This window comes from Budorcas taxicolor, chromosome X (genome assembly GCF_023091745.1).
Source record: "Budorcas taxicolor isolate Tak-1 chromosome X, Takin1.1, whole genome shotgun sequence".
NCBI lineage: Eukaryota > Metazoa > Chordata > Mammalia > Artiodactyla > Bovidae > Budorcas > Budorcas taxicolor.
The window spans coordinates 118167050-118183935 of NC_068935.1; positions in this window are offsets into that span (position 1 = coordinate 118167050).

Here is a 16886-nt window from a genome sequence, read left to right on the forward strand (position 1 = left end):
TCAGCAATATTGTTTACACAGTTTAATGCAACATTTCTATTTTCTTTATGGATGTTTATTGGTGATCCCCAGCCACTTCAATTTTGAGATTTCCTTTTGCTTTCGTTCTAGAACTTCTCTTTGCTTTTCATCCGAGTTAGATTTCTTGTTTCCTGCCTTCTGGAACTTGTTTTTTTCCTCTTTCTTGGTGTGTTGTCTTCCTTTAGTTGATTACATATTCCAAGAGTTTTCTGAGAGTTTCCATAGGTAACATATTTTTTTTTGGGGGGGGGTAATTTGTTTCTAAAAATGGGAAAATGTCTTTATTTTACTTATACATTTGTTTTCCAGTTTAAATCATTATAACATTCTAGCTTGAATACAATTTTTTTTCAAAATTTTAAAGTTATGCCCAAATTGTCTTCTTGCTCCAGGTGTCAGTGTTGGGAATTTCTGTGTCATGATAATCTCCAACACTTATAAGTTAACTGTTCTGTGCTGTTGCTCTCTGCTTATTTTTGTTTTTCTTCCTGAAAGCTTTCATGGTTTTTCATTTATCCTTTGCATTAAACTATTTTGTTATGGTAGTACTTAGTGTGGCCTCTAGTATTCTCTCTTCTAGGCTCAGTAAGTCCATTTATATTGATATTTATGCCTCTAATTTCTAAAGAATATGCTATTCATCCCTGTCATCTGTTTCTTATATTTGCTGGGAGAATGCCCTCCTAGGGCATGTTCTCCTCTGCACATTATTTCTGTAACTTTGCAAATCAGATAGAAACTGTCTGGTTTGATCCTTTTGTATTCTTACCTGTTCTTTCCAACTTTCTACCTCTGACTATTTTCCTCCTTTGGGGAGATTTTACTGACTTTATTTTCTTGAGTTTCTATTTTGGTGCTGATATTTTTAATGTCCAAGATGACTTTTTTCTTCATATGCTTCTTCATATGCATTTTTCCAGTTCCATGTACACAGTATCTCCAACGAGTGTCATTTAATCAACATTTTCTCTTCTCTGAATACATATATATATATATTTAATATTTTTTCTTTTCTAGTTTTGTTAAGATATACAGTGCTGTATACATTTAAGGGGTACAGTATAATGATTTTACTAACATTCATCATGAAATGATTACAGCAGTAAGTTTAGTGAACATTCATTATCTCATATAGATACAAAATAAAAGAAAAAGAAAAAAATTTTTTCCTTGTGATGAGAACTCTTAGGATTTACTCTCTAAACTTTTGTTTAGAACAGGCAATAGTGTTAATTACATTAATACTAATCACAGTATACATTATATGCCTAATACTTAATTATCTTAACTGGAAGTTTGTACCTTAAACTGCCTTCATCCAATTCCCTCTCCCCCCATCCCCCCTCTGACAACCACAAATCTGTGGTTTTCAACCTCTTTTTCTGTGAGGTTGTTTGTTTGTTTGTTTGACATATAATTGGCCTACATCACTATGTTAGTTCCTGTGGGACAACATAGTGATTCAACATTTTTTACATTGAGGTATAGTTGATTTTTTTGATATTTTTACATATTACAAAACAATCATCTCTCTGAAGATATTAACTATATTTATTTGAAGTTTCTTATTTTGCCTACATGATTTGGTTTCCTACAACATTATTTTATCTACTTTCAGTTTATTTTTGTCTCCTTCATGTTGGAAGCTTTCCTTAAGTATTTGTTATCTTCGTTCGTATTAAGAAAGGCATTCCTTGTATACCTCAATTGCATCAACAAAATCAGTAGTTTCACTTGAAGATGACCAGACACTAGTGAGGGAGCAGAGGAGGGATACTGTGCTCTATAAGCACTAATGGAAAAGAAAAACTTCGCCATTAAGGATCTGTCGCTAAACTTTCAGAGCTCCTTGAACTCTTCGATATTTAATACAGAAATGCAGACTTTAGTACGTGTTTAATTTACTAGGAGGATGGTACATAGCATGAATCCGTTCTTAAAAGGTCCCATCATCTCAGAAGATTAGCTAGCTTTGAGGTATAAGATGGTAGAGATTTAGCTCACTTGATGAAATGACAATTGTCTTTTTGAGTCACAATGGTGTAGAGTGTACTAGAAATGGCAATCAGTGGATTAGTTCTAATACTGAGGCAGAGAAAAACTTGGTTTAGCATTCTTTAAAATATTCATTAGATACTCTGGCACTTCCATCCAAGATGGAGTCACAATTTGAATTTATTTTACCGGAAAAAAGCCAAACCAAACAAACAAAAATTAATATTTTTGAAGGCATTAGACACAAGGCAAGAAAGCTAGTGATCTTTTTTTCCCCATATTTCTTCTTTTGTGTGTGTGTGTGTTTGTGTAAATTTATTTTAATTGGAGGCAAGTTACTTTACAATATTGTGGTGGTTTTTGCCATATATTCACATGAATCAGCCATGGATGTACATGTGTCCCTCATCTTGAACCCCTCTCCCACCTCCCTCCCCATCCCATCCCTCAGGGTTGTCCCAGTGCACAGGCCCTGAGCACCCTGTCTCATGCATCGAACCTGGACTGGCAATCTATTTCACATATGGTAATATACACGTTTCAATGCTAGTCTCTTAAATCATCTCACCCTCGCCTTCTCCCACAGAGTCCAAAAGTCTGTTCTTTATGTCTGTGTCTCTTTTGCTATCTCACATATAGGGTCATCGTTACCATCTTTCTAAATTCCATATATATGTGTTAATATAATATATTGGTGTTTTTCTTTCTGACCTACTTCACTCTGTATAATAGGCTCCAGTTTCATTCACCTCATTGGAACTGATTCAAATGCATTCTTTTTAATGGCTGAGTAATATATCATTGTGTATATGTACCACAGCTTTCTTATCCATTCATCTGTTCATGTACATCTAGGTTGCTTCCATGTCCTAGTTATTGTAAACAGAAACACAATGATCTTTGAGAAGTAGGAAGTAAACGAGGCAAGCTCTGTGGTTATCCAAGGTCATTGCCTTAAGAAAATGTCCAAGTGCTGTACAGGGAGGGGAAGCCAAGTAGAACCTCCTAGACTCTCTGAATTTCAAAGAATGGAGCAAAGAGTCTAGAGAGAGCAAGGTGGCTAGAGTTTGTAGGTTTGACTGATGGAGAGGAAAGGGCTGCACAGAGATAGAATCCAGGAGATGTGCACAGCGTCCCCCTCAAGCATACTTACATGTGGGAAACTGCCCAAGGCCACAGAGAAAACTATCTATAAGTGCTCAGATCTCTTATAGGCTTAGGCACAGTGGCTGCTCCCACCAGGAAGGCTGGGGAAATTCATAGTTCATAGGACAAAGGTACTTTTGTTGTTGTTGTTTAGTCCCTAATTCATGTCCAACATTTTTGTGACCCTATGGACTGTAGACCACCAGGCACCTCTGTCCATGGGATTTCCCAGGCAAGACTATTGTAGTCTGTTGCTATTTCCTTCTCCAGAGGATATTATAAAAGACTCTGGCTTCTGTCTTGCTTCATTCTCTCTTGCTCTGAAGCAGCTGGCTGCCATGTTGTAAGCTGCCTGATGGAAAGGTCCACACGGCAAGGAACTGAGGGAGGTCACCACCCAACAGCCAGAGAGGAACTCATCCCTAAAGCCTTGGAGATATATCCTTCCCTCTTTGAGCCTCGAGATGCTTGCAGCCAGTGAGAACTGCTGAACTGACTCATTCAGGCTAAGCTGTGCCTGGATTCCTAATCCACAGAATCTGTGAGATCTCAAATGTTCTAAGACACTAAGTGTTAGAGTAATTTTTATGCACTAAAAGATAATTAATTTAGAAAAGGAGAGGTAAAACTTGTTGGAGGTGACATCTTTGAATGGAATCAAGTGCCTAAATACCACAGAGGGAAAATATTGTGAAGTTAAGAGAGCTTCTCACCAAGACGTCAGAGATTTCTGAGAGTTTCCATTCCACTGGTTGTCGGAATCTGCCATAATCTGCTGTCACTAAGTTCATATGCATTATAAAATACCAATGTCAAAACCAATTTTCTCAAGTACTACTATAAAACCACTCTATGGAAACCAGGAACAGAAGCGGCAGCTGATATGGCAACCTGGCATATAGCAATCAGAAACTGCTGTCTCATTTTCAGCAAGTTGCACCAAGTAGCACAAGAGACAGCATGTGGCGTCCTATGCTTCCAAAAATGCCTATGGCTGTTAAGGAAAACAAAATCATTCCTGTCTTCTGGCTAAAAAGACAGAAACTCCAAATTTATACATGTAGACATAAAGTCATCTAACATACACACTTACTTATTTGGTACCTATATATATGGCGTGTTGCTCGGATGTGTGTGTGTTCATTCATTTGTATAAATATGCAGAAATAAGTGAAGGACATTTACTGGACAGCAAGTATTGACTCCACAGTAGAAAGGAAAGGAGAGAGGGAGATTCTTAAATCTTTCCATTTATAATCTTTTCATATAATAAATACCAATGTTTTTATCATGCAAAATGATAAATATATGTTTAAATGTAAATAAAGATAAAATTACTGTGACTGCATTTTTTGAAGCTTTTTCTAATACTTGATTTTGACATGAATTGTAAATAATCTCTCTTTAGACAGTAGGGAGAGCCCATACTCAGGGTAGCTGTCCAAAGGAGAGTAATCTCCTTCTGCAACATTGTGGACCAGCTTTGTTATTTTTGAAATATCTAAAGTCATCTTCCCTTAAAACATATCTTCCACAAACTTTACTAGGAAAGTCAAAGAACAGAATGGTGATAAAGCTGATGCAGCGTATTCTCATTTTACTAAAATTTGTTCACGATGTTAGAGGCTAATTAAACTTGTTTTATACTTTGTTTTGTTTTTATTTTTTAATAATTATATACTTTTTTCTTTTTCAAATTTAAAAATTAATTTATTTTTAATTGAAGGATAATTGCTTTACAGTATTCATTGGTTTCTACCAAACATAAACATGAATCAGCCATAGGTTTAGCCATGTCCCCTCCCACTTGAACATCCCTCTCACCTCCCTCCCCACTCCACCCCTCTAGGTTGTTACAGAGCCCCAGTTTGAGTTTCGAGTCATACAGCAAATTGCCATTAGCTGTCTATTTTACAGGGTGTGTCCTGTGGCATTAAATAAAAAGCCCTGCAATTAAAGGATTAGAAGAAGTTGCAGGGATGTCCCTAGTGGTCCAGAGGTTAAGACTCTGTGCTTCCAATGCAGAGGGTGCAGGCTCAATCCCCGATCAGGGAGCTAACTAAGATCCCACTTGCTTTACAATGGAGCCAAAAATTAATAATAATAACAATAAAGAAGTTACACTGTGTATTGAGTTCGAATAATAGCATAACACAGCCTGAAAGGAAATATAGACAATGGGAATTAAAGTGCTAATTATGTTTTATTTAATTCAAAGTAACCTTGATGGAGTATAATGAAACCCAAGTAAGAGCTCTAAAATTTTGCATGTTTTCTTTTGATCCTTGAGATTAGCTTCTCTTTCTTTTTTAAATGTTTTCCTTTTATTTCATGTTTCCTAGTACTAAGCAAACTAAATTTTTTTTTTTTTTTTTTTCACAGAAACAGACTCACAGACATAGAAAACAAACTAATGGTTACCAAAGGGGAAGATGAGAGGGACAAATTAGGAGTTTGGGATTAACAGGTACATATCACTTTATCACATATATAAAATAGATAAACAACACAGACCTACTGTATGGCATAGGGAACTATATTCAATATCTTACAATAACCTATAAGTGAAAAGAATACATATATATATAAAACGGAATCACTTTGTTGTAAACCAGAAAACAATACTACATTGCAAATCAACTATACCTGAATAAAAAATTTTATATGGTTGTTTTTGAATAAGCTTTTTCATTTAGTAATTATTTTCAAAAAGCTATGATTTATTTACTAAGGAAATGTATCTTACAGTGTCCTATATGTTTACAGTGTCTTAAGAATTTTCAGAGAGTTACATTACCACATGTAAAAAAGATCAGTTCAGTTCAGTCACTCAGTCGTGTCCAACTCTTTGTGACCTCATGGACTGCAGCACGCCAGGCCTCCCTGTCCATCACCAACTGCAAAAGCTTACTCAAACTCATGTCCCTCCAGTCAGTGATGCTATCCAACCATCTCATCCTCTGCTGTCCCCTTCTCCTCTTGCCTTCAAGCTTTCCCAGCATCAGGGTGTTTTCCAGTGAGTCAGTTCTTCACATCAGGTAGCTAAAGTATTGGAGTTTCAGCTTATTCAGGACTGATTTCCTTTAGGAAGTACTGGTTGGATCTCCTTGCAGTCCAAAGGACTCTCAAGAATCTTCTCCAACACCACAGTTCAGAAGCATCAATTCTTCAGCGCTCAGCTTTCTTTAGAGTCCAACTCTCACATCCATACACAACTACTGGAAAAACCATAGCTTTGACTAGATGTCCGTTTGTTGGCAAAGTACTGTCTCTGCTTCTTAATATGCTGTCTAGGTTGGTCATATCTTTTCTTCCAAGAAGCAAGCCTCTTTTAATTTCATGGCTGAGATCACCATCTGCAGTGACTTTGGAACCCAAAAAAATAAAGTCTGTCACTGTTTCTATTATTTCCCCCCCAAAATAAATTTTGCCATGAAGTGATGGGACAAGATGCCATGATCTTCATTTTCTGAATGTTGAGTTTTAAGCCAACATTTTTACTCTCCTCTTTCACTTTCATCAAGAGGCTTTTTAGTTCTTCTTCACTTTTTGCCATAAGGGTGGTGACATCTGCATATCTGAGGTTATTGATATTTCTCCCAGCAATCTTGATGCCAGCTTGTGTTTCAGCCAGCCTGGCATTTTGCATGATGTATTCTGCATATAAGTTAAATAAGCACGGTGACAATATACAGCCTTGACATGATCCTTTCCCTATTTGAAACCAGTCTGTTGTTCCACGTCCAGTTCTAACTGTTGCTTCTTGACCTGCATACAGATTTCTGAGGATGCATGTCAGGTGGTCTGGTATTCCCATCTCTTGAAGAATATTCCATAGCTTGTTGTAATCTACACAGTCAAAGGCTTTGGCATAGACAATAAAGCAGAAGTAGATGTTTTTAGCTAGTGGGAAGCTGCTATATAGCACAGGCAGCTCAGCTCGATGCTCTGTGATGACCTAGAGGGGTTGGGTGGGGAGAAGGGAGATCCAAGAGGGAGGAGATATATGTATACACAGAATAACTGATTCAATTTGTGGTACAGCAGAAATTAACACAACATTGTAAATCAATTATATCCCAATTAAAAAATAAAGTACTTAGAAGAGTTTTTTCTTAAAATTTTTTTCTTAACAATCATCTAGAGTAAAAGTCCATTTTTATATTTTCTCATGATGTTTCTGAGAGCTCTTTCAGTAAATAAGTAATATGCTTAGAAAGCATGACAAGATTTCTATGGTTTTAGAAATATTTGGATTTTTCACTTAAACTTTGGTTTCAACAACTACATTTGAATAGTTTGTTTATTATCTATTGCTACATAAGACATCTCCCAAACTTAGTGGTTTCCAACAAACGTTTACCAGATCACAGTTTCTGAAATTCAAAAATTTACGAGTGAGTTAGCTGTGTGGTTCTGGCTCAGAGTCTCTTACAAGATTGCAGTTGAAGTGCTGAGTAAAGCCGCAGTTACTTAAAACGTTGACTGGGGCTGGAAGATCTCCTCCTAAGCTCATTCGCATGGCTGTTGTCAGGAGGCTTCAGGTTCTCAGTGTGAGCCTCTCTATAAGATTGCTCATGATAGGGCACCTACCTTCCTTCTAAAACAGGTAATTCCAGAGAGAGAGCACAAGCAAGCAGGCAGCCACAATGCCTTCTAAGACCTAGAGATTCCAAAGGCACTTCCGTTTTATTCCATTTGTTACACAGACCAAACCTGAGACAATGTGGAAGAGAGTTATGTAAGAGGTGAAAACCAGGAGATGGGGGGCCATTGGGCACCATCTCAGAGGCTGGTGATCACAGATAACACATGAGTCAAGGCTTGATCAGACACACAAAACCATGAGATGTGACATGGGATAAGAGCTCTCTTCTGGTCTTACATGTTATGCTATTGTGGAAGTTGGTTGAACAGTTTATACAAGACTCCTGCTTTTCTGCACCTGGTGTTGTGCCTGAAACAACGAGGGCAAACTGAAATTCACAAGGACATACTGGGCAAACTGACACCTGTGAGGACAAATTGGAGAAAATGAAGACAAACCAGAATCCTGTTGCTATCTTTTATTACCTGCATCTTTAACTATGTGGATCACTGCAGGATTGAGGGGCACCTTCACCATAGAACTGCTCCAAAACCTGGCCCAGTATTCAGAGGAGAGGGATGTGGCAGTTCAAAGAGGTGCATGACTGGCTGTCATACCATCATGGTAGGCTGATACCTCAGTGACAACCTCTACAAGAGGCCTTGTCTTTTACCCTCCCTTAGAGCAAAGCAAAGTCTAGGACTTCACTTTTGCCTCCTAAATAGTGTGCTCATTATCACTGAAACCAACAGCAGCCCAGAAATACATAGTGAAGGGAATTCACAGAACATAGTTCCTATTAACTTCTGTTAATACATAGCCATCACAGATGGGGAAAAAAAATATAAAGGGACCAGCACAAGAACATAAATATTTTTCCTGAGCATATTTTTTAAAGAGCCTTCTTAATAAATATTCCATGAAAATATCTAGAGTTGAAAGCACTGCACTTAAGAATAATTGAAACGAACTTTGTGTACCCATTGCATATACGCAACTGTGTACCCCAGGAGGGGTTCATAGGTCCCCAACAGTAACCTGAGCTACCCCTACAGGGAACCACACCCGACTTGGCTGTACTTTCATTTAGTCAATCTGACTTCTAACATATGGTGACCCTAATTAAATCAATCATCCTTCTTAGTGGGCGTCAGGAGTCTTAAGAAGGCAGATGGATTTAATAGGGGTCAGGAAACCGAAGCAGTTTGATTGGTACAATGGGCATTAGGACATTTAATAAAGATGATTGATTTAATGGGGGGGGGGGTCAGGATTTTTAAGTGGGTTGATCTAATAAATGGGAGTAACCTGATTTATGGGAACTGATTTAACAATAGGAGTTCTGTGATTCAGGAGGCTGATTGAAGAAGCCAAACAACCCCCAAGAGAGACAGCACTTATATAGCAACTGTGTATATAATATGTGTACACAAAAAAACTTGGTGTACACCATGTATATACACAACTGTGTACATAATATATGTCTACCTCAGAACCTTGTGTATACCACCCACCCAACCCCCCCCCCCCCACACACACACACATACAACTTTGGATGTTCTATGTGTCCACAAAGGATCTTTAGGTACACAATACATATACACACTATATACATAATCTTTGTCTACAAACAAACTTAGGTACACAATATATATATAGAACTGTATACATAATATGTGTCCACAAAGAGCTTTGTGAAACAATGTATATAAACAACTGTATAAGTGCTATGTGTTCACAAAGGAACTTTGGGTACACCATGTATAAACATATAGCAAAGTTATGTGTTTTATTTTGTAGAAATACTAAAACATATTCATTTTAAATCTACATTAACATTTCAATTAAAGTTTAGAAATACTTCCTGACATACCTAGTTATAACAGTAGCTAAATAAAAAACTAAGCAAAATTAGGGGAAAAAAATCACAAAAATTCTGATACTTAGTAAAAAATTAAAATAATGAATTTTTAAATAGGACATTGTAATTGCTTAATTTATATTTGGAAAACTGGCCCATGTAAATTGCTGCAGTGGAAGATGATTATTTTATGATATATCCAAAAATAAAACATATGTAAATTTAGGGGAAAAAAAGACTAATCCACCTCACCCACTGCTTGTTAAAACTTTTTAAAATATGTATAACAACCATTGTTGATATATGTATTTAAATTACAGAAAATATATCTTACTGACACAAACTGAATTATAACACTGATCATCTATTTGAGGAGTTAGAGCAGGTCATGTTTTCTTCTTAACTGCAATTACTTTAAAAATACTCCATGGTATTCTGTGTTATTTTAAAATTTATTTTATATTTTTTAAATAATGAAAAGGGAATATTGGCTTTCATTTGTGAAGAAGACTTTAAAATCTCATTTCCATACAGTCTCATCCTATAAAGTCTTCTACTATAGTGTGCCAAATCTAGTAGCAAAACAAGTATGTGAATTACTATTGTAAAGTGAAAAAAATCTTAGAACTAGAATTAAATGGGCCTTATTTAATTAGACCTCTCATTTCTTTGCAATATCTACCCAGCAGGTAAATGTTGTCCCATGTACTAGCCAAAGAAATACAGTGATCCTGACTTTTATCCATTCTAGATCTCCTGACTGGACCATTCCAGTATTTCTTTATATATTAAGTTTTGTCACCTCTCTTCTCATCTAGCGGTGTGGTCAATTTCCCTTTTCATTTGTTGTCTCTTTCATTTAGACAACATTGTAACTGCTTTGACTAAAAGAGGGCGGAAGATCTGATGCTGTGTGACTTCCAATACTATATCATTAAGAAGCCAGCACCTTATAAAAATGTATGACTATCCTGAGGCCACCATGCTAGAGAAGTCACTTTAGGTGCTCTAGTCAACTACCTCAAAGATCCCAGACAAAAAACAATATCAAGTACCAACCTTATAAATGAGACCTTTTGGATGTCATGCCCAGTTGAGACTTCAGTCACAGCAGCTCCAGCTTACAGATGAGAATTCCCAAGTAAGACCCATTCAGGCAGTGCTTTCACAATTCCTGACCCAGATTCCTCAGCAAAATAGAACAGTTGTTTAATTCCATTGCACTTTGAGGTAATTTATTACACAGAAATAAATAACCAGAACATGTTGGGCTGTGCTTAGGTGCTCTGTCTTGTCTGACTCTGAGACCCCATGGACTGTAGCCCGCCAGGCTCCTCTGTCCATGGGATTCTCCAGGCAAGAATACTGGAGTGGGTTGCTATGCCATCCTCCAGGGCATTGTCCCAAGCCAGGGACTGAACCCAGGTCTCCCTCATTGCAGATGGATTCTTTACCATCTGAGCCACCAGGGAAGCCCAAGAATACTGGAGTGTGCAGCCTATCCTTTTTCAAGGGGATCTTCCCAACCCAGGGCTCGAACCCAGGTCTCCTGCACTGCAGGTTCAGGATTCTTTACTGTCTGAGCCACCAGGGAAACCCAACCAGAACATAAACTTATTTAAAAGTCAAAGACAAATAAATAGTGAGTAGTGGGTAGCCTATTTCTTCTCCAGCAGATCCTCCTGACCCAGGCATTGAACTCGGGTCTTCTTCGTTGCAGGTGGATTCTTTACCAACTGAGCTATGAGGGAAGCTCCAGACAAATGAATACTTGGTGAAAATTTTCTCCTTTGGGACATGTCTCTTTAAGATCAATTGGAATGAAAAATTCAAATCTTTTCAAAGAGGTAAAAATATCACTATTTACAGATGACATGATACTCTATATAGAGAACCCTAAAGACTCCACACAAAAACTACTAGAACTAATAAATTAATTCAACAAGGTAGCAAGATACAAGATTTATATACAGGAATCTGTTACATTTCTACACACTAATAGTGAAATATCAGAGAAAGTAATGGCAATGGATTAATCTCCAAAATATACAAACAGCTCATGCAGCTCAATATCAGAAAATAAAAAGTCCAATCAAAAAATGGGCAGAGGATCTAAACAGACATTTCTCCAAAGAAGACATGCAGATGGCCAAAAAGCACACAAAAAGGTGTTCAACATTGCTAATTAATGCAGAAATGTAAATCAAAACTACAATGAGGTATCACCTCACATTTATCCTCAAAAAATCTATAAACAATAAATGCTGGAGAGGGTGTGGAGAGAAGGGAATCTTCTTGCATTGTTGGTGGGAATGTAAGTTGGTACACCCACTATGGAGGTTCCTTAAAAAACTAAAAATAGAACTATTATATGGCCCAGCAATGCCACTCCTAGGTATATATCTAGAGAAAATCATACTTCAAAAAGATACCTGCACCCCAATGTTGATTGCATCACTATTTGCAGTAGCCAAAACAGTAGGTTCAGTTCAGTCACTCAGTCGTGTCCAGCTCTTTGTGACCCCATGGACTGCAGCATGCCAGGCCTCCCTGTCCATCACCAACTCCAAGAGCTTACTCAGACTCATGTACATCCAGTCAGTGATGCCATCCAACCATCTCATCCTTTGCCGACCCCTTCTCCTCCTGCCTTCAATCTTTCCCACCATCAGGGTCTTTTCCAATGAGTCAGTTCTTCGCATCAGATGGTCAAAGTATTGGAGTTTCAGCTTCAACATCAGTCTTTCCAATGAGTATTCAGGACTGATTTCCTTTAGGATGGACTGGTTAGATCTCCTTGCAGTCCAAGGGACTCTCAAGAGTCTTCTCCAACACCACAGTTCAAAAGCATCAATTCTTGGCACTCAGCTTTATTGAGAGTCCAACTCTCACATCCATACATGACTACTGGAAAGACCGTAGCTTTAACTTGATGGACCTGTGGCAGCAAAGTCCTTTTTAATATGCTGTCTAGGTTGATCATAACTTTTCTTCCAAGAAGCAAGCAACTTTTAATTTCATGGCTGCAGTCACCATCTGCAGTGATTTTGGAGTCAAAAAAGGAAAGTCTCTTAGTGTTTCCATTGTTTCCCCATCTATTTCCCATGAAGTGATGGGACCAGATGCCATGATCTTCATTTTCTAAATGTTGAGTTTTAAGCCAACTTTTTCACTCTCCTCTTTCACTTTCATCAAGAGGCTCTTTAGTTCTTATTCGCTTTCTCCCATAAGGGTGGTGTCATCTGCATATCTGAGGTTATTGATATCTCTCCCGGTAATCTTGATTCCAGCTTGTGCTTCATCCAGCCCAGCGTTTCTCATGATGTACTCTGCATATGTTAAATAAGCAGGGTGACAATATACAGCCTTGATGTACTCCTTTTCCTATTTGGAACCAGTCTGTTGTTCCATTTCCAGTTCTAACTGCTTCTTGATCTGCATACAGATTTCCCAAGAGGCAGGTCTGGTGGGCTGGTATTCCTATCTTTTTAAGAATTTTCCACAGTTTGTGGTGATCCACACAGTCAAAGAGTTTGGCCTAGTCAATAAAGCAGAAGTAGATGTTTTTCTGGAACTCTGCTGCTTTTCTGATGATCCAACGGATGTTGGCAATTTGATCTCTGGTTCGGCTGCTTTTTCTAAATCCAGCTTGAACATCTGGAAGTTCACAGTTCACATACTTTGGAAGCCTGGCTTGGAGAATTTCGAGCGTTACTTTACTAGCATGTGTAAGTGTTAGTCACTCAGTCATGCCTGACTCTTTGCAACCCCATGGACTGTAGCTCACCAGGCTCCTCTGTCCATGAGATTTTCCAGACAAGGTTACTGGAGTAGGTTGCCATTTCCTTGTCCATACTAGTGTGCGAGATGAGTACAATTATGTGGTAGTTTGAACATTCTTTGGCATTGCCTTTCTTTGGGGTTGAAATGAAAACTGACCTTTTCCAGTCCTGTGGCTGCTGTTGAGTTTTCCAAGTTTTCTGGCTTATTGAGTGCAACACTTATTGAGTACAGCACTTTCACAGCATCATCTTTCAGGATTTGAAATAGCTCCACTGGAATTCCATCACCTCCACTAGCTTTGTTCGTAGTGATGCTTTCTAAGGCCCACTTGACTTCACATTCCATGATGTCTGGCTCTAGGTGAGTGATCATACCATCGTGATTCTCTGGGTCATGAATATCTTTTCTGCATAGGTCTTCTGTGTATTCTGGCCACCTCTTCTTAATATCTTCTGCTTCTCTTAGGTCTGTTAGGTGTATGTATGTATATGTATAATTGATTCAAGTGGCTTTACATCTGAAATAAGTTGGTTTACAATGCAACATTGTACATCAATATAAAATAAAAATTAAAAATAGAAGAAAAAAAAAGCTTGTATTTGTCATCACTGCATAGACCAAAAGTAGAAATTGAACTTCCAAAAGACAATCTCCTTTCTTCTTCTCAAACCTATGGTATTTTCTTCCTTTGAAAGATGGGTTAAGCCAATTGGATTCATCTCTCCCTTTCTTTCTGAAACTTATATAAGGGAATATGAAAAAATATGGGCAATATAGTTATAAGTAAGAACTGAAGAAATGGGAGACTCAAGGAAATTAAATTCATTAATAAAGAGTACATTTTGCCTCAAGAATATGAAAGCAACATAAGGACATGTCCTCACGAACACCAACTTGAACCCTCATATGGACTGCACTGTATCCCCTCAAGATTCAGTTAGGAAGTCCTAAACCCCATCATGACTATCTCTGAAGATAGGGCATTTAAAGGTGCAATTAGAGTCTAATGAGGTCATATGCATGAGGATTTGATCCAATATAACTAACTTCTTTATAAGAAGAGGAACGGACACTAAGGATGCATGCACACGGAGAAAGAGGCCACCTGAAAATACAATAGGAAGGTGTCCATCCGCAAGACAAAGAGAGAGGCCTAAGAAGAAGACGAACCCATGACACCTTGATCTTAGACTTCCAGCCTTCAGAACAGTAAGAAATCAATCTTTGTTGTTTCAATCATCCAGTCTGTGCTATTTTATTATGGCAGCATTAATCCTAAAGTGGGCATCAGTTAATTAAAATTTGCACATAGATTACCTGATAAGTTTGTGTTCTTCTATTAACTAACAGGATAATTTATGGGAAGTTATTTAATCTCTGTAGGTCATAGCTTACTCATATAGATGATGGAATATTCACAGTTAAATAAGTTATTCACAAATTTAAATTTAACAGGAATGATGACATTCCTAATTATGATGACATTCCTAATTATGCCGACTTATCAAGGTTTCCCATTCTCTTGACAAATGCATTTAGTAAGTTGTATTACTCAATTATAATTGAGTAGAACCAAAAAAAGAAAGAAAGAAAAAGTTTAAAAAATCCCATTTAAAATTGCATAAAAAATACCTAGGAATAAACTTAAGCAAGGAGGTTAAGACTTATATGCTGATAACTATAAAACACTGATAAAAGAAAGTAAAGATGATTCAAAGAAATGAAACCATAAACCACGCTCATGGTGTGGAAGAATTAATATTGTTAAAATGGCCATACTACCCAATTTAATGTGATCCTTGTCAAAATACTGGTGACATTTTTCACAAACAATACTAAGATTTATATGGAACCACAAAAGACCCAGAATTGACAAGGCAATCATGAGGAAAAAGAACAAAGCTGGAAGCATAACCCATCCAGACTTCAGATAACACTACAAAGCTACAGTAATTAAAGAACCATGGTATTGGCACAAGACCAAATACATAGACCAATGAAACAGAATAGAGTGCCCAGAAATAAACCCACACACCTATGGTCAGTTAATCTATGACAAAGGAGGCAAGAATATACAATGGAGAAAAGACTGCCTCTATAGTAAGTGTAGTATTAAGAAAGCTAGACAGCTATATGTAAATCAATAAAATTAGAACACTCCTTCACATCATATACACAAATAACTTTGAAATGGTTTGGAGACCTCAATATAAAACATGACACTGTAAAAGCCTTAGAAGAGAACATACACAAAACATTCTTTGACAAAGATCATAGCAATGTTTTCTTAGGTCAGTTTTCCAAGGCAAAAGAAATAAAAGCAAAAGTAAACAAATGGAACCTAATACAATTTATAAGCTTTTGCACAGCAAAAGAAACCATCAGCAAAATGAAAAGACAATCTATAGAATGGGAGAAAATACTTGCAAACAGTGCTATTGACAAGGGGTTAATATCCAAAATAAGCAAACAGATCATAAAACTCAATATCAAAAAAACAAACAACGCAATCAACAAAAAAGGTAGAAGACCTAAGTAGACATTTCTTCAAAGAAGACACACAGATGACCAACAAGCACATGAAAAGACGCTCAACATCGCTAATAATTAGGGAAATGCCGATCAAAATTGCAATGAGGTATCACCTCACATGGGTCAGAATGCGTGCTCAGTCTTTCAGTCATGTCTGACTCTTTGCGACCCCATGACTGTAGCCTGTCAGTATCCTCTGTCCATGGAATTTTTCTAACAAGAATACTTCAATGGGTTGCCATGTCCTCCTCCAGGGGATCTTCCTGACTCAGCGATCCAACCTGCATCTCCTGCATCTCCTGCAATGGTAGGCAGATTCTTTACCACTGTGCCACCTGGGAAGCCCACCATTCAGAATGGCCATCATCAAAAAGTCTACAAATAAATTACGGAGAGGATGTGGAGAAAAGGGACCTCTCCTATACTACTCTTGGTGGGAATGTAAACTGGCACTGTCACTGTAGAAAACAGTCTGAAGATTCCTTGAAAAATTCAAAATCGAGCTACCGCATGATCTAGCAATCCCATTCCTGGGCATATATCTGGAAAAGATGAAAACTCTAATTTGAAAAAATATATGCACTCAAAGTTCATAGCAGCACTATGTACAATATCGAAGACATGGAAACAACCCAAGTGCCCATCAACAGATGACTGAATTAAGAATATGTGCAATGTACATACAATGGAATATTAATCAGCCAAGCAAAAGAATGAAATATTGCCATTTGTAGCAATGTAGATGGAACTAGAGAATGTCATACTAAGTGAAGCAAGTCAGATAGAGAAAAACAAATATAATATGACATCACTTACAGATGGAATCTAAACAATATTACAAAAATATGTATATCCAAAACAGAAACAGACTCACTGACATAGAAAACAAACCTATGGCAAAATCAATACAATATTGTAAAGTAAAAAAATAAATAAATAAATAAAGTCAAATCTCCTGAT